At 56.1% G+C, this 8,516-nt stretch overlaps 1 protein-coding gene across 1 annotated transcript in view; it reads left to right on the top strand.

Annotated features, from left to right (window-relative positions):
* Positions 1 to 3,396: 3,396 nt before the first annotated feature.
* The window catches only part of NECAB2 (N-terminal EF-hand calcium binding protein 2), a 30,855-nt gene continuing 25,735 nt past the window's right edge, over positions 3,397 to 8,516 (top strand). Inside the window, exon 1 of the mRNA XM_006888799.1 lies at positions 3,397 to 3,415. The gene's annotated coding sequence lies outside the window, so the exon portion shown is untranslated. The remainder of the gene's footprint in view (positions 3,416 to 8,516) is intronic.

The following is an 8,516-nucleotide window of genomic DNA, read 5'->3' as shown; positions in this document are numbered from 1 at the left end:
GTGAGTACACCCCGGCCGGGCCAGACCTCGCGGACCTCTCGGGGACCCCTCCACGGACGCCCAACTCTCCGAGGGTCCCGCGCCCTTCTCTCCGGGGGACCCCTACGCGGACCCCCATTCCCACTGGAACTCCGCGCCCCTCTACAGAGGAACCCCGACACCGACCCCCGTCCCTGCCGGGACCCTGCGCCCCTCTCCGAGGGACCCCCTACACGGACCCCCATTCCCACCGGAACTCCGCGCCCCTCCTTTACAGAGGAACCCCGACACCGACCCCCGTCCCTGCCGGGACCCCGCGCCCATCCTTTCGGGGGAGCCCTACACGGACGCCCATTCCCTTAAAACCTCGCGCCCCAACTCTCCGAGGGTCCCGCGCCCTTCTCTCCCGGGGACTCCTACACCGACCCCCGTTGTTCCTGCCGGGGTGGGGGGGAACCCCGCGCCCCTCCCTCCAGAGGACTCAGACACAGACCCCTGCTCACTGCCCCCCCTTTATAGAAACTCAACACTGATCCCCATTCCTGCTGGGACCCCGCGCTCCCTTCTGCTGAGGGGAATCTTGACACAGATCTCCCCTTCCTCCTGAGATACTACTTCCTTTGGACCCTCTATTCCTGCTGAGATCCCGCACCCCTCCTCTTTGGGGAACCCATCACGGCTGGTCCCCCATCCCTACAGGGATCCAGACCCCAACATGGATCCTTCTTTCTGCCAGCATCCCGCGCCCTCTTCTCTGTGGGAGGAAACCCTCCATGGGTCCCCGTTCCTATTGAAACCTCGAATCCTTTCTCTTTGGGAAACCCCAAAACAGACCCCGTTCCCGTTCCTGCAGGGACCCAGAGCACCCTCTTTCTGGGGAGACGCCCTCCCTGCTGGGACCCTGCCTCTTAGGACCGGGAAGCTGATAGAGGTTTTCCCTCTGACTAAGGGGGGGACTCGGATGCGGGCTTTTCCCTCGGTGGGGGGGACTGACCTGGATTCTCCCCTACCCACCGCAACAGCGCCCAGCCCTCCATGGCCCTGGCAGGACCTCTGTGCTGGAGCCCTCCTCCCTTCATGGATGGGATCCCCTTATCCACCTGGTGTCCTCACCTCCCTAAACCGGGGTCCCCTCCCTCGTACCTCCCCTCACTTCTCGAAGACTCCCCTCCCCTCTCAGGGCTCTGCCCCCTGGATCTGCTCTCCCCCTAATTTTGTCCTGGGCAAGCCACCATTCTTTACCCAGCCCTACACCCCACCTTTCACCCCCACTCCGAGTGAGAGCCCCACCCCCATCAGAGTGGCCCACTTTCCTGAGACCCTGGCTACCCTCCCTTCTGGTGCCAGACCCAGGCCTGGAGGTCTCAAGTGAAGCCCCTCCTCATTATTCAGTCCCCTTCTCAAAGACTCCAAACCGCCCCCCACCCTAGCCAGGGCTTTCCCTCATCACCCCCACATTGCTCTGAATCCCTCTCTGCCTCTGTCGTTCTCACCCCAGAGCACTGTTTGCTTCTGGGACCCCAGACTCACCCCTCACTTCCCCGCCCTCCTTCCTTTCCTCCCCCTCCCTCCTTCCTCTTTTTCTCCCTCCCTTTCTCTCCTCCCCTCCCCACTGGGTCCATCCTGCCCGGCATCCCATCCTCCTAGGTGGGGCAGGGAGAATCCCTGAGAATGACAGTGGAGGGGGCTTCCTAAGGGGTTCCCCCACTCTGGTTGAGAGCCCTATGAGGTGTGTGTTGATGGGGGTGAGGGTACCTCCACGTGGGTGTGTGATGGTTTGTGGAGAGGTGTGGGTTGCGTTTCTGGGAGTGTGTGAATGTAGGATGCATAATTGCCTGTGCGTGGCTGAGGCCTGCTTCCCGCCATCCTGGAGCCTGTGGCCAGGTCTGGGCAAGGAGGGCTGGCCCGGTGGGGACAGAGATAAACTATCTCTGTCTCTCCTTTCAGCACCTACGTCCCCCCCATCAGAACTTTGAGGTCTGGCACCTTGGCCAGGCTCATCCAGACCCTCCTGATTCTGGTCCTTTGACCACTAGGGCCTTCTGAGAAGTGAGAGGTGCCCCCCCCCAGCACCATTCACTGCCACTCAGAGGTCCCAGAGCAGATGTGTGCCAGGTTCAGATCCAGAGGTGTTGTGGGACCCCGAGCCTTGGGATTTACACATTTAGGAGGGTGGGTGTGAGGTGCCCAGGCTGGTTTTGGAGGAGGATTGGGTCTGATTTCCCTTTTAGCCAAAGTGATTCCTGTCCATCCCCAGCACTCAGGGTTTAGGAGTGTCAAGGGTGGGGACATGGCTTTGCTCTGGTGCAGCCCCTGCACCCAGAAAAAGAGGTGATGCCCCAGTGCTGCAGGGGTGAGAAGGCAGCTTAAGCTGGCCTGAGCCCCAGGACGGTATGGGGGTGAAGAGTCTGAGGCCACGTCCCTTCGCTCAGCCTAACCAGCTTGTTTTAGCACTAGGGGCCTGAGGCCCAGGTCAAGGCAGGGACGCTGTGTGTCTCCCTGACGTGGGACATTAGGGTCCCCCTTTGCTGGGATCGCACGTGAGATTCCAGGCACCTGGTGAAAAGCAGGTTCTCACTCAGGAACAGGTGCAGGAGCTCAGGCTTCAGCAGTGGCCGTACCTGGGCAGCTTCACACTCCCAGATCCCCTGCTCAGTCCCACCTGAGGGGCTGCTGGCTTGCTCCTGGGTGGGGCCTGAGCAGAGCTGTTCATAGAGTCCCCTCCCCCAGCGATGGTTACAGTGGAGGAGCTGAGAGGAGCGCCCCTCACTGGGCACCCCAGCCTTGGGGTGGACTGGCTAGTGCTCTGCCCAGGGCTGGAGATGTTGAGGAAAACCAGAAGACAGAGTCCACCTTCCTGACCAGGTTTGGGGGTGGGTGCTCCCTTTCTCTGCCTGCTGCAGCCTGGAAGCCCCATCTGGTTTCTGAGCCCTTGGCACCTGCACCACACATTCCCCTCCCAGAAAATGGTTCATCCTGCCCCCTACCCCTTAACCTCCCAGCCATGGGGAATTGGGTTCTGAGGGGCCCCTGAGAGGGTGCGTGTGGCTGTGATCTTGAGCTCTGATTCTGTGTGTGGTGTGTGTGACCATGTGTGTGTGCATGGGTGGGTGCCACGGGCACTGAATGTGTGTGGGCAGTATGGACAGTGTGTGTGTGTGTGTGTCCGTCCGTGTGTCCACACAGCCTGGACCAGCTGGCGGAAGCAGGAGAGTGGGTGGCTGCTTCCGCAGTCTGCCAGGGCCTTTAAACCACCCCACCACCACCACCCCAGGGAGGGGGCTCAGCTCCTCAGGCCGCATCTGCTGGGGGTTGGCTTCGAGTGGGGAGGAGTGGTCTGGAAGTTTGGGTTTGAAGCCCACGTGGGCAATGTCCTGGGCCCAAAGCTGATCCCAACTTTCTCCTCTGCAGATCTTCCGCCGAGCAGACAAAAATGGTGAGTGTCCCCCAATCCTCACCCCAGACTGCTCTCTGAAGGGACAGGGGCAGGGGACATGGACAGCCTTGAACCCCAAAATTCAACCACAGGGCTTAGAAAGCTGATGTCCAGCCCTGGCTCTATGCATGCCTCAGTTTCCCAGTCTGTAAAATGGGAATGGTTCCTCCTCCTTCAAGTGCCACGTGAAGCCATGAGTCAGTGTTTCTGATGTTAAGTGCTTCCTCGTCTTCTTATTATTCTTTTTAATTTTTATGGAGATAAGATTCACATGACGTGTCACCATTTTAGCATGAACAGTTCAGTGGCTTTGAATGGATTGTTGCAAAATCATTTCTATCTAGTCTGAATGGAGCTCTGACAGCCTAGTGAGTAATGAGTTGCATTGCCAACCCAAAGGCATGCAGTTCAAATCCACCAGCTGCTCCAAGGGAGAAAGATAGTCTCCTCCCATAAGATTTACAGCCTCTGGAAATCCTCTGGGAGCTCAACTGTGCTAAGATACCTACTCTCTTAACAACAGCAATCTAGTTTGAAAACATTCTTGTTTCTCCAGCTAAAAGCCAGAGCCCTTGGCTGGCTGTTTCCATTGGCCCCTTTCCAGCCCCCGGTGTCTCTGCGTTTGCCTGAGCTGAGCGTTTGGAACCGCTGGTTTCAGACGACATGGCATCTTTGGTGGCTGGTGTAGTTCCCTGAGTATTTTTGTCCACCATTGCACGTGTCAGAATGGCGATCATTTTTATGCTCGTGGGATTTCTGTACTTCATTTCTGTGGATACGCTCACCTCTTCATAGACTCGGGGATTCCAGTTTGTTTGTGGCTGCCGTGTGTAGCGCCACTGTGAACAGACATGTACAGGTTTTTGTTTGGATACTGGTTTCTGGTGGTGTTTTTTGGGGGGGCACAGCCGTAAGTGTGGTGGCCAGACTGTGTGGTGATTTCCTTGTTTAACCTTTTGAGGAAATGCCAGGCTGTTCCCCACGGCACTGCGCTGGTCGACTTTGCCACCAGCCCGGTGGGAGGCTGCACTTGGTGTATGGACTCAGGCTGGACCAGAACTCCCAGTCTGGGGCCCGGAGACTCGCACACTCATTTAAGGGAGACCCTGCCGCTTCAGGCCCTTTATAAGCCCTGGAGCGACTGCTCCTCACCACCACGTGATGTCCTCTTTGATCCATGCTGGGGGCGCCCAGAGAGGTTAAGAGACTGACCCAGGCTGCTCAGCCATCATGGAGAATATTCTACTGCTAATCCCTGGTCCTCTCCGCACATCACTCAGTGATGTCGTGGCCACAGAGTTCAGGACACATGGCCCTTCGTACCTGGGAGGACGCCCACGTCTCTTTTACTCCCATACCCATACCCACATCTGTTCTTACGTCAATTCCATACTTAGGCCCATACCTTACCCTTTCCTCTTTGCAAACCCGTTTCCACACCTATGCCCACACCTGTTCTCTTCCCTGTTCTATATGACTCCTGTCCCTTTCTCCATACTTATGCCCAACCCTTGAGAAGCTCTGGTGGCCTAGTGGTAAGAACCTGCGCTGCAGTCCCGAAGGCGTACGGTTCAAATCCACCAGGTGCTCTGCAGGAGAATGATGGCAGTGTCCTCCTTTGTGATTGGCAGCCTCAGAAAACCCTCTGGAGGGTCAGCTGTGAGTCAGTTCTGACTCAGTGGGACACAGCATGCCCAGTCCTTATTCCTGCCTGTGCTTCCACCTGTTCCCCCACCTGAGCTCACACCTGGCTCCACACCTGCAGCCCTCGCTGTGACACTGATCCTGACTGCAGTGTATCTGTGAGACTGAATCTCCACACCGCACGGGGTGTGTGTACAGGGATGGGAGCAGATGTGGACCCAGGTGTGGAAACAGGATGGATGCAGGTCAGAATGGATGCAGGGTGTGGGATGCAGTCCAGGGACAGGTGTGGGCACAGGTACGAAAGCTTAGAGGACTAGGAATGAGACGGAATGGACACAGATTCTCTGTAGTGTGAGCCCAGTGTAGGCACAGGAATGGGTCCAGGGAAGAGGGCAGTGAGGGACCAGGAGGGGTACAGCTGTGGGAATCGGGTCAAGACTCAGCGTGGGCGCAGACATGGGAGCATGGTGGGCACAGGTGTGGTACAGGTGTGGGTGTCGGTGCCCACGGTTACACGTACTCCTCCTTGCACGTGTCTGGGGTGCCCGACTGCCTTCCCCGAGCCAGGCCTTCAGCCGGGGCTTGGCGGTGAGTGGGCTTCGGAGCCCATGGGAGGCTTGGTGATGGAGACGAGCTGTTCCCAGATGTGGTACACGGTGGTGGCCGAGGGCGGGAGAATGCACCTCCCACTGGGCATGTGGACCTGAAGAGGCTCCTGGCATTTCAGAGGTCAGTGCAGCAGAGGCTGGACGCCGCTAATTAGCAGAGACCCCTGCACAGACCTGATGACAGTGGCCTCTGGTCTAATTGGCCAGCTCAGGCAGGAACTGTCTCCCCAGGAGCTCATTAGACGTGCGGCCGATGCCAGGTTGGACGTCAGCAGAAGGCTCTGTGTGTGGGAACAGCAGCAGGGGTGGTCACTCGGACACCCCAATACCGTACCCCCGTGCCCTTGCTGGACAGGGCTAACCCGCCACGCCACTGCCCCGCAGCCACGCTAGGCCTCAGGACTTCTCCACGCAGCTCTGCACATGGCCTGTAAATGGCACACCACTGCCCTCACAAAAACCGTGGGACCCCACACCCCACTTTCATGGAGGGGTGACTGTTCTCTGGTGTGTCCTCTGGGTGTCCTCAGGACCCCACCTGTGGCCCCCTCAGAGACTCCCCGCATCCTCTGTGACTGGATCGTTCACTTACTCGTTTATTTGGATTTTGGGTTTTTGTCCTTGTTTTGAATGTCAGGAGTTGGTTGCTCTGTGGCTGGGGCATTCCGCTGCTAAGCTGGTCAGTAGTTTGAAGCCACCAGCCTCTCCTCGGGGGAACGTGGCCCTGCGCCCCTGAAGACGACCTTACACACATGTGGGGGAGGTCACCTCTGTCTTCCAGGGTCGCTGTGGGTCACATTCACCACTGGGCAGGAGGTTTGGGTTTTGAAAGTTACAAAAACCCTATCCCTCTGTGATGTTGGGGCATTTCCTGGATTTTGGGGCCTTCTTACTGTCCCCCCCCACTCACATCCACATACATGCGTTTGTTTGCGCACACACAATTCTGTTCTTTGTGCATCCCGTCTCTGACGTTTAATGCTTTGAGGCCAAGGAGAAGACATCAGGCTGAAAGACTGATGAGACGTGAGAGCTCTGCTGCCTGAGTTTGTCCCTTTGTCGCACCAGGACCCCGACAGAGTTCCCGGCGCTCCGAGTACAGCCTGCAGCTCCACTCATGTCTGTCCTGCGTGGCCGGGCAGGTGGTGAACAGCGCGGGCCAGCCCCTCAGTCCCAACTGGAGCCCTGGAGGACCCGCAGGTGGGAGGGGATTGCCCATCCTTCTCTTGTGGAGCAGCTGGCTAACTCGAACTGCCATCCTTGGGATTGCAGTGCAGATTCTTAACCGCTAGGCCACCAGAGGTATGACCCACAGGGACCCTCTGAACAACAGATCTGAACCCTGTCCTGTCCTGACACATTAGAGCCCATTGCAGCAGCCACCGTGTCAGTCCTCCTGGTTGAGGGTCTTCCTCTGCTTCGCCCACCCTCCACCTTCCCGGCATCATGTCTCCAAGGAATAGACCCTTTTAGCAACATCCTGGGATATGTGAGGCAAAGCTTTATCATCCTTTCCTCCAAAGAGCACTCTGGCTGCACCCTCTCCGAGACATATTTGTTCTTTTGGAAATGCTTGGGGTGTTCAGTGCTCTTCTCCAACACCACAGCTCAAAGGCCTCAATTCTTCCATCATCCTTACTCACTGTCCAACCCTCAGATGCATAGCAAGTGATCAGAAAGACTATGGCCTGATTCAGACACACCTTAGTCCTCAAAGTGACATCATTACTCCTCCATAGTCTGGAGAGGTTCCTAACCGCAGACTTTCCCAGTGCACTACATCTACAAATTTCCTGACTGCTGCAACCAAAGTTGTTAATTGTGGATCCAAATAAGATGGAATTGTTTGCAGTTTCAGTCTTTTCTTCATCTAGCATGATGTTGCCTGTCAGTCTGGTCAGTGGTAAGAATCTTTGTATTCTTGACGTTGCAATGCAATCCATATTGAAGGCTGCATTCCTTACTCTTCTGTAACAAGTACTTCAAATCCTCTTCACTTTCAGCAAGCAAGGTTGTGTCATTGGCATAATGCGGTTTATTGATGAGTCTCCCTCCTATCCTGTTGCATCTTCATAGAGTCCGTCTTCTTAAATACTTTCAGCACACAGACAGAATAGGTATGAAGAGAATACAACCCTGGTGGACTCCCTTCTTAATTGTAAAACCATGCAGTGTTCCCTTGGTCTGTTCTCACATCAGTCCCTGCTGTAGATACAGGTTTCACGGGAGCACAATTAAGTGTGGGATTTCCATTCTTCTCAATGTTAGCCACAGCTTGTAGGATTCACACAGTCAAATGCCTCTGCGTGGAGTCAATGTGCTTACACCGGCCACCCATCTTTGGGCCTGTCTTCTTCCTGGTTCTGATTTGGGTGAATGTTTGCAGCGCACATCCGTCAGTTTCCTGGTCAGTGATTCATGCACATCTTTTTTCGTGCTGTCAGCTGCGATCTCTCAGTGGGACAGCACTCTTCCCACTTCCTCCCGAGGTTCCCCATTTCCACTTGTCCTCCTTTCCTGCTCTGTCTTTGGGTAAATGCTGTCCTTTTGTTCTGACGTGGTTGATGGAGTGATTATCATGGGGAAATTACTTAGAGCTGGTGTTACCGTGGGGAAATGAAATTGGCTGCCTTAAACAGTATCTACTGGTCATGCCAATTAAGTAAGAGAAGATTGCCTGTTTATTGTTGATTGGGGAATTATCTGGAAGTTGGTGTTGGTTTGTGTGGGAGTAGCTGGGTGAGTCGAGGATTCTGTGGGAATTGGAGTTTACTGACAGCAGCAACCCCACCTATAACACAAAACCCTGCCCCCCGCCTGGTCCCCGCCTGCCCTCCCTGCCCCCC

This window comes from Elephantulus edwardii, unplaced genomic scaffold (assembly GCF_000299155.1).
Source record: "Elephantulus edwardii isolate Elephantulus edwardi_28Jun2011 unplaced genomic scaffold, EleEdw1.0 scaffold00072, whole genome shotgun sequence".
In the NCBI taxonomy this organism is placed as follows: domain Eukaryota; kingdom Metazoa; phylum Chordata; class Mammalia; order Macroscelidea; family Macroscelididae; genus Elephantulus; species Elephantulus edwardii.
The sequence above is the reverse complement of the archived record's forward strand: the minus strand, read 5'-3'. Positions and strand labels throughout refer to the sequence as shown.